The sequence below is a fragment of the Oncorhynchus clarkii genome, chromosome 10 (genome assembly GCF_045791955.1).
Source record: "Oncorhynchus clarkii lewisi isolate Uvic-CL-2024 chromosome 10, UVic_Ocla_1.0, whole genome shotgun sequence".
NCBI lineage: Eukaryota > Metazoa > Chordata > Actinopteri > Salmoniformes > Salmonidae > Oncorhynchus > Oncorhynchus clarkii.
This window is the reverse complement of record NC_092156.1, coordinates 23,544,743-23,566,539: the sequence shown is the minus strand read 5'-3', so window position 1 is coordinate 23,566,539 and position 21,797 is coordinate 23,544,743. Positions and strand designations below refer to the sequence as shown.

The 21,797-nt window shown below is 41.1% G+C and overlaps 1 protein-coding gene across 3 annotated transcripts in view; it reads left to right on the top strand.

Moving 5' to 3' along the window:
• LOC139419477 (cell adhesion molecule 1-like) overlaps positions 1 to 21,797 on the top strand; it is a 521,843-nt gene that overhangs the window by 482,511 nt on the left and 17,535 nt on the right. The window lies entirely within an intron of this gene.

The following is a 21,797-nucleotide window of genomic DNA, read 5'->3' as shown; positions in this document are numbered from 1 at the left end:
CTCTGAAAGCAATGTCAGCACAAGTACTGTTCATCTGGAGCTTCATGAAATGGGTTTCCATGGCTGAGCAGCCACACACAAGCCTAAGATCATGACGTGCAATCCGTCGGAGAAATTTGTGTTTGTGAGATGCCAGAATAACGCTACTTGCCAAGATGCATAGTGAGAACTGTACAGTTTGGTGGAGGAGGAATAATGGTTTGGGGCTGTTGTTCATGGTTCGGGCTAGGCCCCTTAGTGCCAGTGAAGGGATATCTTAATGCTACAGCATATAATGACGTTCTAGACGATTCTGTGCTTCCATCTTTGTGGCAAGAGTATTGGGAAGGCCCTTTTCTGTTTCAGTATGGCAATGCCCCCGTGCACAAAGTGAGGTCCATACAGAAATGGTTTGTCGAGATCGGTGTGGAAGAACATGACTGGCATGCACAGAGCCCTGACCTCAACCCCATTGAATACCTTTGGGATGAATTGGAACGCCGACTAGGAGCCAGGCCTAATTGCCCAACATCAGTGCCCGACCTCACTAATGTTGTTGTGGCTGAATGGAAGCAAGTCCACGCAGCAATGTTCTAATATCTAGTGGAAAGCCTTCCCAGAAGATTGGAGGCTGTTATAGCAGAAAAGGGGGGACCAACTCCATATTAATGCTCATGTTTTTGGAATGAGATGTTCGAGAAGCAGGTGTCCACATAGTTTTGGTCATGTAGTGTTTATCCAGAGGGTCATATCTTAATTAATTACATCGAAATGTGAGTCAGAACTGATACAGAAGTGCACAGAGAAAGCTCTGAACATAAAAAAAATATTAGCTTGAGACGGTCATCATGAACGAATTGGAGGGGCTTTGCCTTCCAAATCTCAGTTCTTCCTTGCAGCTGACCATGTCTGTATCTTTCCTCAGATAATGTACTCCACTAAAGATTTTTATTTTTACCAGTTATGTAGTGTTAAAAAATAGCTGAGCTATTCACAGTGAGTAAAGTAATGCTTTCAATAATTGTTTTTGCAAAAGGTGGGTAAACACTTTGCAAAAACATTTTACGCCTAATGTACTCTCTTAAATTTCAGACTTGATTTGCCCTAACGAAAAATGGAACAGCCCCTACAAAAATGTCAGATAATTATAATCCACATAATAATGCACGTTCCTGTTGCTGCAGGATTATTTGCAATCTTAATGTGTCTTTACCCTCCACTACACCACTGATTTTGACTCTTATCAAACCCATATCAAGCCTCCTTGACTAAAAAGCATGATATAACTGTGGGCATTTTACTTCTACAGTGCAGACACTGGTTCCAATGGGGATTCTCTCATATGTACTGTCAACCAGAATAGGCTTTGCAGAGGTTGTGGTGCAGTGGTATTATCAGTAGCCCATTGTCACGTCTGCTGATGTTAGCTGCTGATGTCAGCAAGAACGCTAGTGCCTCAGGTGACCTGCGACACAAGGCAAGAGAAAGAAAGGGAGAAGGAGGAGGAGGTCCGAACCATGGGCTGGCGATAGCTCATCAGTAGACATATTGACCGTCTGGTGCAGCAGTCACAGCCAAGTCATGGGGTTAGCAGACATCCAGGGGCCACCAATGATTGAGGGTTGCAGAGACAGATGCTTTATTGTATTGCTTGATTTGAATGAGCAGCGATATATTACTACCGCATAGCAGGCTAGTGTAGCACACATAACCAGGACACATCCCTAGCGGAGCCCTTTGAGAAGCCCCTCCAGCTGTTTTAAGAGGACTGCTTAGAGCCCGTCTTTCCCGGAAAGATTTTACTAGACCTCAAACAGAGGCTGTGATGTCGTACTACGTCTTAAAATGTAGAACGATTTGACTGTGCCAGACGTTTGATTCTCTTTTCTTCATGCCTACTTGTTTCAGGACACTGTCATTGAACCACTCCGTCTTTCTCTTCCCTCCGTCCTGAGGACACGCAGTCTGCTCCTCTTTGATAACTCATTCTACTTTCAAGCGTACCAGAGGTGATCTGGCCTACAATCAGCCCAATAAAGGAAGCGCTAGGAGCGGTCCGTGTAGGAGTAGCAGCTGCAAAGAAGCTAGTAAAAAGCCGAGCAGTGAAGTGGCCCCTTTTTAAAAGGTCAGAATACATTTTAAAGAGCAAGCCGAGGAGGTGAAACAGTGGCAGTGTCCGAAATCTTGCTTGCCTACTACTTACTTAAACTGCATACTGTCTACTAATCGTACTACAGACTATTAAACAACACATATCAGCATACTAGGCTCATCCTACTAAGAATGCGTAGTCTAACGCTCAATTACGTTGATTCCCGTCATTCGTTAATTTTGGTGCAGCTCGTCACCTCTGCTGATTATCAGCTGTTGTCAAACACACGTCTCAAAAGACGATTCTTATCCTCAATAGTGTGCAGCGAATTCTACTAGATGAAAAACTGAAATTAGTATGACATCCTGGCATTTGAAGCATACTCAAAATTTCACACAATATCATTTTTGCATACCCAAAATGCCTACTATTTAGAACGCAAGTACGGGTATTCGGACACAGCCAGTGGCTTCGCTGAGAAGCTCCTCAAGTGATTATGCTAAAGAGCTGTCATCCTAACTGGAGGCCTGTCGTATTACTTAACACAGACTACAACGTGTTTCTTCTGGAGGGCCATAAGAATAGTCTCTGATAGGGACTTTATCTGGTCTTGCCTTCTGAGATCTCTCCCCGTTCCCTGTTCCTTTGGCAATAAATACGAGGGAGGCGAAGCGTTAACTCTCGTGTCCCTGACGGTTTGATATGTAGAAGTAGAAGCCTGCACTCCTTGGCACAGCGCAATGATGCAACATGAGAGGTAGTGAGAAGAGTGGTATGGAAAGTGAGAACACCTCCCTCCACTCACTCTTGTGTCTACAGTAGATAAGAAAGGGAAACGGAGTCAACATGGGTGGTCTGTTTACATATACCTCTGGAAATGCATCCAGACCCGACTTAACCATGACTGAGATGGTGTCAAACCTGTCCGAATTAGATATGTTTGATACATATATTGTTGTTATGTTACCAATATTGACACATTGACCTTGTTCATGTGATTTATGATGCGCTAGATAGTATCTGTGTTTGTTGACAGGTTTCTCAACAACAAATCTAACATTGGTTGGGTACAGGCCTGCTTTGATAAACAGTGAGAAACCATGTTACCTGACAGGCTGCTTTGATTGGCAAGCAGACATCTCCATGCATTTCTAAAAGCAGCCGAGTCCTCCGTGTTTCATCCCAGGATGTCCCAAATAGCCCTATTTTCACTATATAATTCACTACTACAGTGCCTTCAGAAATGTAAAATTGATTGAATTGAGATTTTGTGCCACTGATCTACACACAATAGCCCACAATGTCAAAGCGGATTTTTTTGTGAGAATTTTTTACAAATGAAAAATTAAAAGCTGAAATGTCTTTACTCAATAAGTATTCAACCCCTTTGTTATGGCAAGCCTAAATTAGTTCAGGAGTAAACATTTGCTTAACAAGTCACATAATACATTGCATGGACTCACTCTGTGTGCAATAGTGGTTAACATGATTATTTTTTGTCATTTCCCCCATCTCTGTACCCCACACATACAATTATCTGTAAGGTACCTCAAGTAGTGCATTTTAAGCACAAGACTAAAGATGTTTCCAATGCCTCGCAAAGAAGGACACCTATTGGTAGATGGGTAAAAATAAACAGACACAAAGATACAGGCATCCTTCCTAACTCAGTTGCCGGAGAGAAAGGAAACCGCTCAGGGATTTCACCATGAGGCCAATGGTGACTTTAAAACAGTTACAGAGTTTAATGGCTGTGATGGGAGAAATCTGAGGCTGGATCAACAACATTGTAGTACTCCACAATACTAACCTAAATGACAGAGTGAAAAGAAGGAAGTTTTACAGAATAAAAATATTCCAAAACATGCATTCTGTTTGCAATAACGCACTAAAGTAATACTGCAAAACATGTGGGAAAGAAATTAACTTTTTGTCCTGAATACAAAGCATTATGTTTGGGGAAAATACAACACAACACATCACTGAGTACCACTCTTCATATTTTCAAGCATGGTGGTGGCTGCATCGTGTTATGGATATGCTAGTCATCAGCAACGCCGAGGGAGTTTTTTTAGGCTAAAAATAAATGGAATAGAGCCAAGCACAGGCAAAATCCTAAGAGGAAAACCTATTTCAGTCTGCTTTCCAACAGACGCTGGGAGACAAATTTAAAAAATGAAGGTGAAATATACACTGGAGTTGCTTACCAAGAGGACTTTGAATGTTCCTGAGTGGCCTATTTAAAGTGACTTAAATCGTCTTGAAAATCTCTGGCAAGACTTGGAAATGGTCTAGCAATGATCAACAACCAACTTGACAAAGCTTAAAAATAATATATATATATTTTTTAAAGGCAAATATTGAACTTTCCAGGTGTGCAAAGCTCTTACCCAAAAAGACTCAGCTGTAATCACTTCCAAAGGTGATTTTAACATGTATTGACGTAGTGGGTTGAATACTTATCTAACTAAGATAGTATGTGGACACCTGATCATTGAACATCTCAAAATCATGGGCATTAATATAGAGTTCTGTAATATAGTTCATTAATATAGAGTTCTCTTCTGGGAATGCTTTCCACTAGATGTTGAAACATTGCTGCGGGGACTTGCTTCCATTCAGCCACAAGAGCATTAGTGAGGTCGGAAACTGAAGTTGGCGTTCCAATTCATGACAAAGGTTTTCGATGGGGTTGAGGTCAGGGCTTTGTGCAGGCCAGTCAAGTTCTTCCACACCGATCTCGCCAAACCATTTCTGTATGGACCTTGTTTTGTGCACAGGGGCATTGTCATGCTGAAACAGGAAGGTGTTGCCACAAAGTTGGAATCACAAAATCATCTAGAATGTAATTGTAAGCTGGAGCATTAAGATTTCCCTTCACTGGAACTAAGGGGCCTAGCCCGAATCATGAAAAACAGCCCCAGACCATTATTTATCATCCACCAAACTTTACAGTTGGCACTATGCATTTGGGCAGGTAGCGTTCTCCTGGCATCCGCCAAACCCAGATTCGTCCATCAGACTGCCAGATGGTGAAGCTTGATTCGACACTTCAGAGTCCAATGGCAGCGGTCTTTACACCACTCCAGCCGACACTAGGCATTGTGCATGGTGATCTTAGGCTTGTGTGCGTGCGGGTGCTCAACCATGAAAACCCATTTCATTAAGCTCCCGACGAGCAGTTATTGTGCTGATGTTGTTTCCAGAGGCAGTTTGGAACTCGGTAGTGAGTGTTGCAACCGAAGACAGATCATTTTTATACGTTATGCTCTTCAGCACTCTGCATTCCCGTTCTGTGAGCTTGTGTGGCCTACCACTTCGCGGCTGATCAATTGTTGCTTATAGATGTTTCCACTTCACAATAAAAGCACTTACAGTTGACCGGGTCAGCTCTAGCAGTGCAGAAATTGAACGAACTGACTTGTTGAAAAGGTGGCATCCCATATTGGGTGCCACGTTGAAAGTCAACAGATCTTCAGTATGGGACATTCTACTGCCAATGTTTGTTTATGGAGATTGCATGGCTGTGTTCTCGATTTTATACACCTGTCAGCAACGAGTGTGGCCGAAATTGCTGAATCCACAAATTTGAAGGGGTGTCCACATACTTTTGGCCATTAGTGCATATTAGTGTTTTTTCATTTATTTTTCCTTGATAAATAAAAATCTTCCACTTTGACAAAATATTGTGTAGATAAAGAAATACTATTAAATCCAGTTTAATTCAAATTTGCAACAAAAAAGCATTGGGGAAAAGTCGAGGGGTATGAATACTTTCTGAAGGCAATATGTATAGTGCCATTTGGGACTCAATCGCAGTCAGTCCCCCTGTTCCCATCTCCCCCTACACTGATACGGTGGAGCGCAGTCAAATTGTATCTCCTTTGTTTCCTAAAACTTTGGATAAACACAGAGAAAACTGGTAAAACTGTACCCAAAATCATCAAAAGACCACAACAACTAGATGTTGGTTTAATCTCCCTGGAGAGGGAGCAGAATATGGAGTTACACCACACTCTTGCAGCAATTGACATTGCATAACAAGCTTTACAGTTTCCTGCACCTCGAGGTCTGATGAAGTAAAAGTCTGGTAAAGGGAAAACAACCTTTGCTTGTGTCCCCACAACTGCACCGCATGGGGACAATGACAAAGATCTTCCATGCATTAGACTCATTTCCGATAGTACATTGTGAATTTAAATGTGTACAGGCAGCGGCAAAACTAATGGCTTGTTTATATTGATCCATCATGGATATTTATAGTTGAAAGGATACATTTAATAAACAGCAAATTCCGATTTATTGGCTGCAGAGATAGAACAGTGCTTGTTTTATCACCTAATGTCCTCTGCAAATTCATTGGAATACTCTTGATCATGAAAATATAATATTTGTCACTGAAATATAAAAACGGATGAAGGTTTTCATATGCAGTGCTTTAGACTGCAAAAAATGTATATTTTCTCTCCTCTAAGGAACCAAAACATTTTTTATTTCCTAACTCAAAGGTCCAATTGGTAGTATGCATGCCCTGTAAAATTGCAGTTTGTCACATCAAGGTTAGTATGATTGCTTTTGACAAAGGTTGTTTCAGCTGTTGTAATTTATTGAGATTCCCAAAGTCATGTCATATCGATCGAAATATGCACAGCCATACCAAAATATGTGAAATGTTTTCCCCCAACGCCCCAGAATCACATATGTCCACACTGGCCTCCAACATAATGCAGGAGTGTGTGTTTGTAGTTGTATTCTATTGATGAGCTGTCTGTGTACCACGCAAACGCTTTGGCGCTCCCCTCACGGTGTGACGTACGATGTGTTTGTGTTGTGCTTTATCTTTGTGCTACCTTGATTCTCTTTGATTTCCCTCAAGCCTCATGTCTTAGTCCTTGTCGTGTACTGGTCTCTAAATGCTTGCTTATGGGTTCCATTTGTTTTCTCCCTCCCTCCCTCCCGCCCCCATTTCTCCTTTTTTTGCATGCCACCTGTTCCCTTCCTCCCTCCACCACCACCACTGCTCCTCCGCTTCGCTCCTCTCCTTCGCCTTCGTGTGCTCAGATACTACGCCCAGCGCTGAACCCTCAGCTCACGGTTGGTTTCTCTTCCCTCTTTTTCTTCTGCCCACCACAGCATGCCCCACCACAGCATGGCACCTGATTACCAGCGCTGTTTTAATGTCTTGCTCTCCTTTGATTACTCTACTGTACTCTCTGCCACTACATGAAAAGATGACTTGCTATGGTTTCATTCGTCTGTCTCTGCTTGTTTGTCTATATGTGTTTTTCTGTCTGTTTTTACATCTATTGCTCAATCCCAAAACATCACCTAGCCCCTACACACAGATCTGAAAGAATCAGAAAGATATAGCCAATATGGTATTAGCTCCATCTTGCCCTTTGATAGGCTAGGTGGAATTTTGACAGCATTGCTGATACATAATATGTCGGCCCAATTCCCCTATAAGAGAGGAGTTAAGGGTCAATTTGGGGTTGGGCATTTGTATGACAAGCCTGCTGGTCCGTTTAGCCAGTTTGTGCTTTTAGATAACTCCTCTATGTGTTTGTAGCTTGCAATGTCAAACCTGTATGCCATGACAACGAGAGAAGAGTTAACTGCAGCACATACAGAATGGGACCAGGCTATCTATCGTATGACTATCCATCCTTTTTTATGTCTGTCTTCCTGTCCTTCCGTCTGTCTTTCTGGCCATCAGTGTTAGAAACCCTTGCTTGTTCACCTTAAATCCAAAATCACCCCATTTGGGTTTCTTTAATCAAAATGCCCACTTAAAATCTCCATGAGGGTGCATTCTTCCTTGTTGAAGTATGCCTTAAGTGTCCTCATTTTGCATGCAAAAGGAATAAATAATAACCCGCCTCAAATAATTTTTTCATTAATTTAAATTATGTCTAAATGGCTGGTTTCTTAAGGTGATACATCACAAACCTTTAGCTACCACTCAGGTACTCAGAGAGCGTAGTTCAGTTTGCCAGACAATTACCACTTTGTTTCCATCAACATAAGGCACAAGCAGCAAACTATTCACAGAGCTCAGATGGCAAGACATTTTTCTATTCGGCAAAAAAAACATTTAATACTGGTGTTTTTTGGAAGAAAACTACCCTTATAACCCTCGGAGCGCATATGAATTATACATAGGGATGTACAACCTCAAGTTCATGTATTTTTAGGCACCTGTGTTGATACATCTCTCCTGTGATTATGTAGGCTAATATGTTAATTAAACCCTTGGCCTTCATCACATTCTATCAGCTAATCCCCATTGGCTCAGATCACGAGCTGTTGCTGCAGAGTTCTGACACCGTGCTTCTACACCTGCATTGCTTGCTGTTTGGGGTTTAGGCTGGGTTTCTATACAGCACTTTGAGATATCAGCTGATGTAAGAAGGGCTATATAAATACATTTGATTTGATTTTAACTATAATCCCAATCCATAGAGTACTAGCAATACAAACCAATTGTCATTGCTAGCTAAAGTTAACCAAATAGGTTCAACGTTAGCTAGCAAGCCATTCATTGAACTTCAGCTAGCTAGCTAACAGCAAGCTTACATTTGCAATGAAAACAACTTCTGAAACTGTAGCTGGCTTCATGGCAGACTGCAACCCCTTTCATTAAATAAGACGTCCTGTGTTCAGTTTGTACAGAAATTCCACTGATTTCAAAACTCGGTCAACTTCTTCCGTGACAACAACACTGTTGATCGCCGTTTCTTCCCCATCACTGTCATCAGAAGACTACAATGTCTTCTTCTTAAAAAAAAAAAAAAATGTTTAAACTAAATCGGTAACTTCCTCAACGTCTGATTCATTTTCAGAGTCGGAGAGAGTCAGCATGGCACGATCGTCCTCCAGAAAGTAGTCCATCACAACTGATAATATTTGCTGTTCTCCATGGCTAATGTTATATCTTTTGAAAAAACTGCAGTAGAATGGATTATTTACGTAAAACCAGCAGCTCATTTTATAGACACGATGCTACACCGCAGAACAATCTGAAACTCATCATCTCTACATGTCCAGCCCACTCATTATCTAAGTTAATCATGGTTAGCGGGAAAACCAACTAGGCTCGTAATTTAACAACTTTATTCGTATTTACAGATGGCATAAAAGTTTGTTATTAAGGCACATGAAGGTTCACTTGTTCGAGAAGGCCTTTCTGCCAAACAATGCATTTAGATTTTTTTTTATTGTTTACGTCCAAATGTCTCTCCTGTGAAGTCATGACTTGCGACATTACGCCTAGTTTCCTGAAACGGGTCGCAAATGATAGTCCCACAAAGCGCAAACCAGATTAAATGGTGTATCGCTGCAGAATGCTGTGGTAGCCATGCTGGTTAAGTGTGCCTTGAATTCTAAATAAATCCTGACAGTGTCACCAGCAAAGCACCCCCACACTATCACACCTCCTCCATGCTTTACGGTGGGAACCATCCGTTCCCCTACTCTGCGTCTCACAAAGACACAGTGGTTGGAACCAAAAATCGCAAGTTTGGACTCATCAGACCAAAGGACAGATTTACACCGGTCTAATGTCCTTTGCTTGTGTTTCTTGGCCCAAGCAAGTCTCTTCTTATTGGTGTCCTTTTAGTAGTGGTTTCTTTGCAGCAGTTTGACCATGAAGGCCTGATTCACACAGTCTCCACTGAATAGTTGATGTTGAGATGTCTATTACTTGAACTCTGTGAAGCATTTATTTTGGCTGCAATCTGAGGTGCAGTTAACTTCATGTTTAAAGTATCCCTATATTTCTGTTATTACGGTGCTATCACTCTGTTATTAGTACGCCTGCGCGGTAGTCTCATTGTTGATGGACCTGGCCTGAGTGCAATGCAACCATGTACTGTGGAAATACGGTTTAGTAAACGCTGTTATACTGGAACCTAGTCGTTGTGTCATGTTAAGTTAACACAATTAACTCTAATGAACGTATCCTCTACAGCAGAGGTAATTCTGGGTTTTCATTTCCTGTGGCGGTCCTCAGGAGAGCCAGTTTCATCATAGCGCTTGATGGTTTTTGCGACTGCACTTGAAGAAACTTTCAAAGTTCTTGAAATGTAAAAAGTAGAGGGGGGGGGGGGGGTGTATGGTATTGTATACACACACAATTAATCTAATTTCTTCAAATTCTTAAAATAATGGCAAGTTTGGTATGAAATGTGTTTTAATGTAAAATGTCAAGCAGATTTATTTCACTCCGACTGCTAAATCAATGTTTGTGACCTGTAAGACCCATGCATCTCTCTCTTGGTTCTGAGAATAGTATTATGGCTTTTCTTTATCGGCGAGATAGAAAATATTGATTAACCTGTGTTTTTGCAACTCTGCTCAGAAACCTGTTCAGAAAATTATTTCAGTGGTCTAAAAAAAGATTTTAGTCACAAAGACGCCAACAAAATACAAAGCCGCCAACCTAACACGTTTCACACAGGTCACTGTGAAATATTAGTCTGTCGCAGAAGTATTACACATGTGTGTTCTATCATTGCAAAATGTGTTCTTCTTGTTGTTTTGGTGCCCTTTCACAGTTTTGGAGATGTTTCTCCTCTCTAATAACAGTGTATTTTTTGCCTATAGCAACAAGCTGTTACAAAAATATGAAATATATTGCAGTGAACCAGGAAGTCAGTGAAGATTAACCAGTACATTACCACCAAAGAAAAGCAGTTCCATTTGTGTATTTATGCTACATTGTTGCATCATCCCCTTTGACAGAAGTTCTTCACTCTAGCTGACACTCTATTTAGTTGCTTTCGAGAAAGATATTACAAGGCTGTGTTACTCCTTTGCAGTGTGGAGCTGAGGTGGGGTTACCTCAGGAATATGAATCGCAGAGCAGGGCCAGAAGAAGCATTGCTCTTCGGGTCAGATAGATCAAACCCTTATCAGCACGTCAGCCTCACTGTCAGACAGCACTTCTATCGCCACACACTGGTACCAAGGGTATTAATGGCATTTCCTTTACCTGACCCACGTGTATTTAATGTCATACTGTGCCAGGGGCCACCCGGACTTTTTAAAATGTATGATTTATCAATAGCGTGTCAACTTGTGTGTTTTATTGGTAACACTGTACTTGAAACCTAGTGTCATAATATGTCATAACAGCTGACATAACTTGTCATAACCTGTCATAAAATGGTCATAACACTGTCATGACACATATTTAGACCTGACATATATTGTGTTATTTTATGGCTGGTTATGACACCTACATAGGAGTGTCAAACCTACCACACAAGGCAAAACATTCCATTACACCATAGCCTACTTCTCAACAGTATTTTTTTGATGTAACATTTTCTGAAATTGACCATATTGAATTATAATTGTAATTGCGCACAGATTGATGTCAGACATGCACCTACCCCAATTATCTGTTGTTGATGACTGGGATGGATGCAGGAGCAGATTTCAGGGGCAGGCCAAGACACCCTCTTTTTGACTGGTGACTGACCTAAAGGAATGTACGTGATAGGCCTATCTGGTTTATATGATTTTGATGGTCATAATACTTCTTGACAGTGTCATAAAGTGTATTTTCTTAGTCCAAGTAAAGTGACACAGGATGGTCATAATACTTCTTGACAGTATCATAAAGTGTATTTTCTTAGTCCAAGTAAAGTGACACAGGATGGTCATAATACTTCTTGACAGTGTCATAAAGTGTAAAAACACTACTTCAAATAATTAATTTCAACAACAACATGGAATTAAGAAAGAAACGTTCAATCGAAAGGAAACTTCTTGGTAGGGAAAACATTTTTTTTTAATACATGTGGGTTTTGACACTTATGTAGCTGTCATAAAAAAAACACATAAAAAACACAGGTGTAAATATATGGGTAATGGCAGTGTTATGACCATATTATGACAGGTTATGACAAGTTATGTCATCTGTTATGACATATTATGACATGGTTATAACGCTAGATGTCAAGTAAAGTGTTACCATTTTATTTTATGATAAATTCCGTTGGCATTTTCCCTCAATTCGAAAAGTGCATCCGCTCTCTTCCTCTGTTAGAATGGAGGAATCCCATTAAGAATCCCATAAATTTGGTCTGCTGCCCCTTGTGTTTTCTCTCTCTCTTTCTCTCCCTCGCTCCCTCTGTGGATGCATTCAGGCATGGTCCCTCATTCTCTCTGTTCATTTCCAAAGAGGATGATTGAACACACTTCACTTAATTCTGTCATTTCATCATCCCTTGTTCGGGGTGGCAAAGCCAACACATTTTGCTCCGGCTTCGGCAAACATGAGCCTAGCGTGTCCAGGCCAGTTGGTTAATGATGTGCCTTAAGTAGTTGGATTGCAAAAAATATAGATCTACAAGAAGCCAGCCAGCGCCGTTGTTCAGATCACTACACAGATTAAGGCAGAAGGAGGGTTGGTGGCAGGGCAATAATGTTTCACCTCATTGTCGAAGTAATGCAATTGAATTTCAAGGACCACTTGTTTTTTGGTGGGTAGTTGTGTGTGTCAATTTCATGCATGACATTTAGGAGTACATGATTTTGGTTGTTGTTCTACCTTGTTCTTCATGCTTAAATTACCTCAAGGCCAGTAAATACCTAGTCACCATTGCCCAATGTGTAGCTGAGGGCCCTGTGCTTTTCTGAATGCTACTCAGAATGAATTCCATTCATATTCCTGAAGCTGTCGCTAAGTCACCCCCAACAATAAAACTCCTGAAGAAAAATTCCTGCTATCCTCAAAAAAAATGACATTTGCATCTTGGGAACATTAAGCAACAGCTTATTTGCATCTCTCCCTCTCTCTTTCCCCCTTCTCTCTCTCTGTCTCCCCTCGTAAAGTAACCTAAGCCTCTGTTTGACATGAGCTGAGCCTCCGCTGATGCGCGCCTGTTTTACATGCCAAGAGTGCCAGTGCTAGCTAACTACCTCACGCCTCATCCTCTCTCCCCCAAAAGCTGTTGCCATGGTGATGCCCCTGCTTGTTGTGGTAGATAGAAGCCGGCGTTATTGAACATCTTGTTTCAAGAACCCCTCCACACACACACACACACACACCTTCCAATTGGAATGTTTTTCCAAAATGTGAGGGTGAAGTAGAAGAAATGATGGACACATCCCAAAAAATAAGGGCAACTTAGAGATGACTTGCTGAGTCAGTGTTTTAGCCCGTTTCATCCCTATGAATAGCCTAGCTTAGCCCAGGTGTGTGAGGAGAGAGAGATGGGATTAGACTTGCCCCGATTTTTTGTCTTTAATGAGCGCACCACACCAGAGATTGACAGTGCAGACATGGTGACTGATTTCCCCATGCATAGAGATGAATATGACTGCAGTGCTGTTGTTGCTGTCCTCTCCACAGTAGCCCACTTTGCATAAGGGGGCTCGAAAGCACACAGAAATGTCAGAGAAAATAACAGAATGTAAAGCATTCTATAGCATGTACGGCCTATGGACTACCTTAGTCATCTTCAGTGTAACCTGTTGTAGCACTGTAAAATGTATTACATAAGCATTTCATACATCACGCTCTGCTTAGTGCTACCCTTGAGAGCCCCTGTTTGGGTTGGCATGGGGCTACATCTCTACAGAATCTTCTGCTCTTATCAACATTGTATTTTTGGAAAGGGCATAGTCGGACGTCTGTTCCATTAGTTGATGGCGAGCTCTGCCCTCTATGTGGAGAGGTGAGCGCGCTCGAAAGGACACCCCTGCCAACGTGCCTGTGAGGGAGGCGTGTGAGAGAAGGAGGGGATAATTGAGGTAGGCCCAGGAAGCCCCTGGCAGAGCAATGGCAGAGCGGGAAGACTGCAGGATAATGGCCATTTTGCTCCCAGCTGGAACTGTGGCAGGTGAAGCGGAAGACGTATCTTTTCCCTTTAATACGGAACAGAGTTTGCCACATTTGGATGCCATAAAAAATAAGATCTGGTCATTAAATGACGGGAACACAAGTCGTTGCGAGACATGCCGCTTCGGATTTTTTTCCCCCTGTTGTGTTTATTCTTTTGGTCTCTCGGAGTTGTCAGGGTTTTCATTGACTCTTTGATTACTGCCTCCACTGACTTTGGAAGTCATGCTTACTGGCAGGGAAAGAGGTGGGAAAGACTGTGTGTGAACACGGCATGCTTGTAAATGGCATGTATGTCTGAGAGCTGTTTCGCTTTATGTGTGTTCTGTGTGGACGTTGATAGTATATGAATGTGTGGGTTTAGTGTGAGGTGCATTTGTGTTAATGATTTTTGGTGTGTGTTTGTAGCACGTGGTGTGTCTGTGGGCCTGCCACTCCCTTCCTGGAAGCCCACCTGTGGGGCTCTCTCAGGTTAGGCACATATGCTGCAGTAATTAGCCAGGAGACTTAAAAACCATTAAGGCAGACAACCAAAAGGGGACCCTCTTCCTCTCCCACTCTAACTCATCCTCGGTTGACAGTTAAGTGGACCCCCAAGGGGCTGTCTCGGGCTTGGACTCCCTGCCGTTTGGCGGGAAGTGAGAATCAATGGTGGTGGTTGCTGGCAACAGGGCAAGCTCTGGCCCTTCAGTTGAGCCATTTTCTTCAATTATTCTTCCATTTTTCTTTCTGTGACCCAGTTTAGAAATGTTGTTACAATTTGTATTTCTCTGGCAAGGATTCTTAGCCAGAAGTTTTTTTTTCTTCAGTTCTCTGCAGGGTGTGAAGATTTGATTTGGCCCCTCAAAGGAAATGTATTTCCAAATCTGCCTTAATTTGTTTTGTTTGATTTTAAGATTTATATTGCAAAGAAATTATGCACATCCTGATTGCCGTAAGCCTTTTAAAGCACCGGTACAATGACTGACTGAAAAATGAGCCGATCTGTGGAATAGCAGATATGAGAGCAGAGACCCCTTTGAGATGAGGTTTTGAATTAGAGATCACCTCTTCTGAACACTGTACTCAGTCTGCTATAAAGGGTTCCATTATCACTGCGTGCTTTGTGAACAATGGCCTCAACCAGATAGCTCTGCAAGATTGTGCCGTGTGTCCTCAAACAGGGACAGCAAATCACCCCAAAACCTGACAATGTCAGCTCACGATGGCCTACAGCTAGGAAGTGAAACCGTGCTAGGCCAACATTCATTCATTAACACATTTTATTCTCTCCACCTGTTTTCCTTGCTTTTTGTGGAGGTTTCATTGTCCAACTCAAAGCCATCAACCAGCTGTACATCGGCCACCACCGCGCTGAGGCAAAGGTGACGGCTGTCAAATCGAGTCCCTGAATGCTCGTCAGTGAGGGTCGACTGCTTCCCTGGCAGCCAGGGACAAGAATGAGCCCTTATCCCTCTGCTCTTGAGAAATGGGCCCTGCTCGCCCGAGGCTTTGCACCATTCCCTGGAACAGGCATCTTATCCCTGGATTAGCCCTTACAATCCTCACTTCCCCTGGCTCTTGCACAATGGGCAAACTCTTGTCCCCAGTGTTGTCTTGTGGTGTTAACACATATTTACATATGCAACACATTGGGATGGGGGGTGGCATCTATATGTTGACACACTAAGAAAATAAGCAACATCCAATTTCAACCGAGCCCTGCCACAACGTCCATCCCTAATTCTTCACATGCCACAGGATATTTCCTTATTTTATTTTTTTTACAACTACATTGACGTGACAGGAATTTAATGGGGTGGTTTGTTTGTCTGATACAAGGAGTCCTCAGGCACCCTCTGTCAAGCTAAAAATATATTTGGTTTAACCGGCTTGTAAAGGTTGCCCTCCTCTCCCTCCCCTGCCACCGTGCCACACCGGTGGCCCACTCCTGTCCGCCCCTCGCTACTGTAAATATAAATCTTGGGGAGTTTGTAGGCCGGCACGGTAATGACAAGGCTCCAGGCAGCTTGGTGACAGCGGGGGGGGGGGGGGAATTGGAGAGGGGATGATAAACAGACGGGAGAGGAGAAGAAAGGGCAAACGGCGAAGCGAAAGCAGTTATTGCTCCGCTGTTCTGTTCTTTTTTTTCTGCCTCCTATGAACTTGGCTAGTGGTGTGTCTATGAGACGAGCTGCGGAGTCCCCTGAACATTTTGACAAACTCAGGAGGCCGCTGGGATACATTAGGATGTGGTTATGGAGAGAACCATGACCTAGTTCTAACTCAAACTTGAGTTTGTAGCTCATACACTTGAATGTCAGTTATGTTTGGTCTATTTTTCAAAGGCCATGATTATATCAAAGTCTCAATGAGGTTTTAAAATGGTTGCCAAGATACCATAGAGAGCTCCATTTAAAACATCCAAATGTATGTAGGTCTTTCCTAAGACGTCCAACTCAGAAAATCTGGTTCAATACCGCATGAGTGGAATACTTTTTCTTTCATTAAAATCTTAACCCCAAACTCAGTGAATGGAGAGGGGACTTCATGGAGTAGCCTGGAACCCAACTTCTCATTCATTATGTGCATAATGGCTGTACAGGCAGTGGAAAAACAACAAAAGACTTGGTATTAATTTACATTATTTTCACCTTTCCCCACTGTCCCCATATCTAATAATACTCTTCCATGGATTGAAAAGGCTTTTGGAGAGATGTCATGCCTTCCACCTATCAGTCTACCGTTACCATGGCACCCAGATTAAATGTATTAACTAAACATTTAAGATTGAAATGGCAGAGCTATCCCAGATCATGATTTGGAAATTAAATTATGACTTTAAGGTTGTTGTTTTTTTCTCTATTCTAACTGACCAAAGCTGTGTTTTTGAAGTAATTAGATTGTTAATATGTTTAACTGAAAATGCTTTCAAAGCAATGCCAGAGGTTCTCTGCTGAGGAAATTTAGTGGAAATGGAATTGAATAGAGCCGGGTTGTTGTCTTCAATAGGCCACGCCTCAGTGTAATCGGTAATTAGAATCATTGTTTGTCTTTTTCTAAAAGGAGACACTCCTCTATCTGGAACACACATCTCAAATAGGTAGTTGTTATCAAAAATAAACACTGTATTTATACACTTTCCTCTTCTGTGAAGGTAAAAACAGGACAGTTTTACCTCTCTTAAAATTGTGTTTCCCAGTGCTTAAAGAAATTCACTCTAAAGAATCAAACCATCCAACCAATTCAGTCTTGGCACACAATCATCTGACTGTCTGTCAACTTGTACAGGTTCTTTGTTACAAGTTAAACAAGCAGTTACCAAAGTCTAGTCACACACATTCTGTCTCAAAGGGCTTCTTGACTTGCATTAAGCTGAGGTACTTTATTTACAAGCAAACTAATGCATTATCCATGAGGCAAAATATTAAATTGACATCATTAAATTGGCTCGATGGACTTTTTAATTATACGTACTGACTGCAGGGCCAGTGCAGTAGGGATGCAGGTATATCTATTGAGGCTATGCAATAACATATGTAGTATATGTAGTTATGAATATAGTTTTGTATGGCACCCACCTACTGGAGGCTTCTGTTTTTTGATTTTCTTCCTATCTGCAGGCAGCACAACCACTGCAATCACTGCAATCATGCTTAATTACCAGATTAGAAGATCCAATTAGCAGATCTCCTGTCTTTCAGATCAGGCCGCTGCCAACACATCCTTTGAAATTAGATACTTTTGGTGCCCCCCAGGGGTTGGCATTGCTCCGCTTCAAATTGATCGCACTCATGAAATGGCAATGTGCTTGTTTGGCGTGTGGACAACTTGTTTCCGTACGCTCTTGGAGGTTTTGATTTATATTTCAGAGAATGTGGAAAGAGACGCATGGTTTGGATAAATGTGTCTTGGGCAAGTTGCACACAGGTTTAATTCACTATTCTTTCTTGAACTGCCTCTGACTTTACTGTACACATACTAAAATGGTGGTACTTAAAGGAGATGCATGTGAAACAAAGCCCCCTTGTGTAAACTAGGTGTTTTGCCTATAACACCTGAATTCAAACAACTTTACATCCTCCTCCCCTCCCCCGCAACCTCCTTAAGTTTAGCTTTTGAGTCTTTTACTTTCAGTTTTGTCCACCAGCTTCAAGCTGCTGAAAATACAAAATTGTTTGTTATTTTAAAGATATTTGAAAGTGATTTAGATGGTAGAATGATGATCTACACTTGCTTGTTTTGTCATATGAAACTAAAATTGGCCAATGCGTAATTTTTGCTACCAGATAATGGCAGAGCGATATCTACATCTTGCCCCAGTTGCCTTTGTTGGTTGTGCTCCTGAGTGAGGTGACCATGCCTCTAACTGACGCTGATGGAAGAGTGAGTGAGTTTTGTTCACATATCCTTAACCTCTATCGTCATATTGATGTTGGGTAAAAACACTTCAGACCTTATACTACGGTTGGGATTAATTCCTCAAATTACTAATTCCTCAAATTACTATACTACGGTTGGGGTTAATTCCTCAAATTATTCCACAAATTATATTCTAATTCGATTCCCTCCCCTGTAAATTCCATTTAATTAAATTCAAATTCAGTCTTTGAATTCAGCGATAATTGAATTCCTTTGTTAGGTAAATTACAATAATTCAATTCCCAATTCAATATTATTCCCAACAATTCTACACATTTGAAATCAAATTCAATTCCCTCAGGCTTTCAGGCTGATCATGTCATTGTTCAGGCACTGGAAATAGAAGTTTAAATGATCAAAAACAAATCCTGCAGTAAATGATTGATACTGAGCGCATTCATTCCATTTACTGAGAAATGTACAAATATAAAATTCCAAAGAATAAATGTTTTTCCAGTTCAAACAGTCTAATTCCAATTTCATAACTTGGAGATTATTGAAATTTTAATTGAATTCAATGTAAATTCTTCACTTCATGAGTGAATTCAAGAATTCAATTGGATTTGACCCCAACCTTGCCTCATACTTATAAGACCTGCTTAAGTATAAGACAATGAGAAGGATAGCACCATAGGAGCACATGCATATCAACATGCTGCTGTGTGTGATATACAGCAGCAGCAGAGCTACTTTAAAAGTTGAGAGCTTACACAAACAAATGTATGTAGTTGTAACGTCATAACGAGTCAAGCAAAAAATGTACAATTGAGAGGAATATGTTAGTTAATGTAGAGACAAACGATTGAGCATATTTTTTGTCATAAAGTTAATTTACAAAAATCGCTATTTAGCAAGTTTTTTTTCAGCCATATCCAATACCAGGTGTATCAAACTCATTCTTTATAGCAGTGAGCAGGTTTCGAATCCTCAACATTCTAGCCCGAAGTCCAGCACACTATCGACTGTGCCCAAATGTATTAATTGGGGTTGGGGCCGATTGTGGCTAAAAACATTTATCTATTGGAATCTTTAACATGTGGAAAGGGGAAAAAGTATTATAAATCGTTTTTCACAAGCATAGCAGGATGGGCTACTATCTGAACAATAGACTATTCAACCTTTACTAAAGACTTGTCTAATAGCCTCCCCAAGGTTTCAAAGAAGATCATATCCTCCACAATGTATGGATGAAGCTCTTCATTTAGCATTGCTGAAAACACGACATGAACGGATAAAAAAAAAGACCTGTTCAAGCTAAAGAACACCCTATAATGTTCACAACTACATATACTTTGAACTCGCAAAAAGTAGAAGATGCGGTCAAGAAACACTGGCATGTTTTATTTATGCGATAAAATGGTCCATGCCAACTGCCAGCCACAAAACAAAATCAGCCAGAATGTTTTTGGATTATCACCCTCCAGACATTATTTCCTAAAGGTCTTAGTGATAAAATGGCTATGTATGTTTTGTAAATTTGAACATGAATTATGCTCCTATTTCAAATTACTCTGACGTTTTTCTTACACTGGACCCAATGATTTATGAAAACTTGCTTGGTAGGTCGATGTCCTCATTGTGGTTATACAGACGTGTTTAATACGTTTCATGTACACACTTTAATTTAATATTTATGAAATGCATATTGTTATATTTGGTAGCACTTTGTTTTTCCTTCGCCTCCAACCCTTTTCGATACGTTGGTGTGGCTAGGTCTAGATAAGGGAGCTAATTTTAAAAAACTCACAAAAGCTCTGACGAAGTCCATGAGGCCGATACATAAAGCTTATTAAAGATCAGTGATACGACCAAGAGCAGTGTGCGCGTTCCTTCTTTTTTCTCATCTTATCCGTCTGTTGCCATGCACCTGCAAAAAACATAGCTCAGATGTGCGAGTGCCTTTTGAATTTTAAATTTGACTTTACACACAAGAGGGCTTAATTGGCGTCTATTTCTTCAGAGCCTAGACCTACATAAGTTATTTTAACTGGCTGAGGTAGGCTATGAGGCTTAACAGCCTAATAGAAGTAGGATTTTTTTATTACGCCTACTTACAATTGCAACTGATCAAAAATGTAGCATCCTACATAAAACAATAATTTAAAGAAAAAAAGTCTGCACATTCGAACTAAAACAATGTAACTAAAAAGAAAGCGCACGTGTAATTCCCAAACTCTAAAAGTAATTTGAAAGGTAGATACAAATGATGTGTGACATTGTGGTTACAATAAAGAATGTAGCCCATTATGCAAATGAGTCCTATTAGCAGGACAATATACTTTTTATAGCCCGGCTACTGTTGTGAAAATCCCTCAACTTGCAATGTATTCGATGCTTAAAAACCTCTTTGGGATCGGTGTCCCGCTAGCGTGCCACTATGACAACATCCGGTGAAATTGCAGAGCACGAAATTCAAAATACAAAAATCGTAATATTAAACATTCATGAAAATACAAGTGTCTTACATCGTTTAAAAGGTTAACTTCTTGTTAATCCAACCGCGTTGTCAGATTTCAGAAAGGCTTTACGACGAAAGCATACCATGCGATTATCTGAGGACAGCGCCCCACATCAAAATACTTGTTCAAACCAGCACAGGCGTCACAAAATCAGAAATAGCGATAAAATAAATCACTTACCTTTGGAAAATTCCAGAAAATTATGTCATGGCTTTAGAAGCTTCTGATAGGCTAATTGACATAATTTGAGTCAATTGGAGGTGTACCTGTGGATGTATACCTTCGAACTCAGTGCCTCTTCGCTTGACATCATGGGAAATCAAAAGATATCAGCCAAGACCTCAGAAAAACAATGTGGACCTCCACAAGTCTGGTTCATCCTTGAGAGCAATTTCCAAACGCCTGAAGGTACCACGTTCATCTGTACAAACAATAGTACGCAAGTATAAACACCATGGGACCACGCAGCCATCATGCTGCTCAGGAAGGAGACGTGTTCTGTCTCTTAGAGATGAACGTACTTTTGTGCAAAAGTGCAAATCTATCCCAGAACAACAGCAAATGACCTTGTGATGAGGAAACAGGTACAAAAGTATCTATATCCACAGTAAAACGAGTCCTATATCGACATAACCTGAAAGGCCGCTCAGCAAGGAAGAAGCCACTGCTCCAAAACCGCCATAAAAAAGCCAGACTACTGTTTGCAACTGCACATGGAGACAAAGATTGTACTTTTTGGAGAAATGTCCTGTGGTCTGATGAAAAAAAAATAGAACTGTTTGGCCATAATGACCATCGTTATGTTTGGAGGAAAATGGGGGAGGCTTGCAAGTCAAACCTGACTCAGTTACACCAGCTCTGTCAGGAGGAATGGGCAAAAATTTACACAACTTATTGGTGGAAGCTTGTGGAAGGCTACCCGAAACGTTTGACTCAAGTTAAACAATTTAAAGGCAATGCGATGAAAGAAAAAAAAGCTGAAAGAAATAATTCTCGCTACTATTATTCTGACATT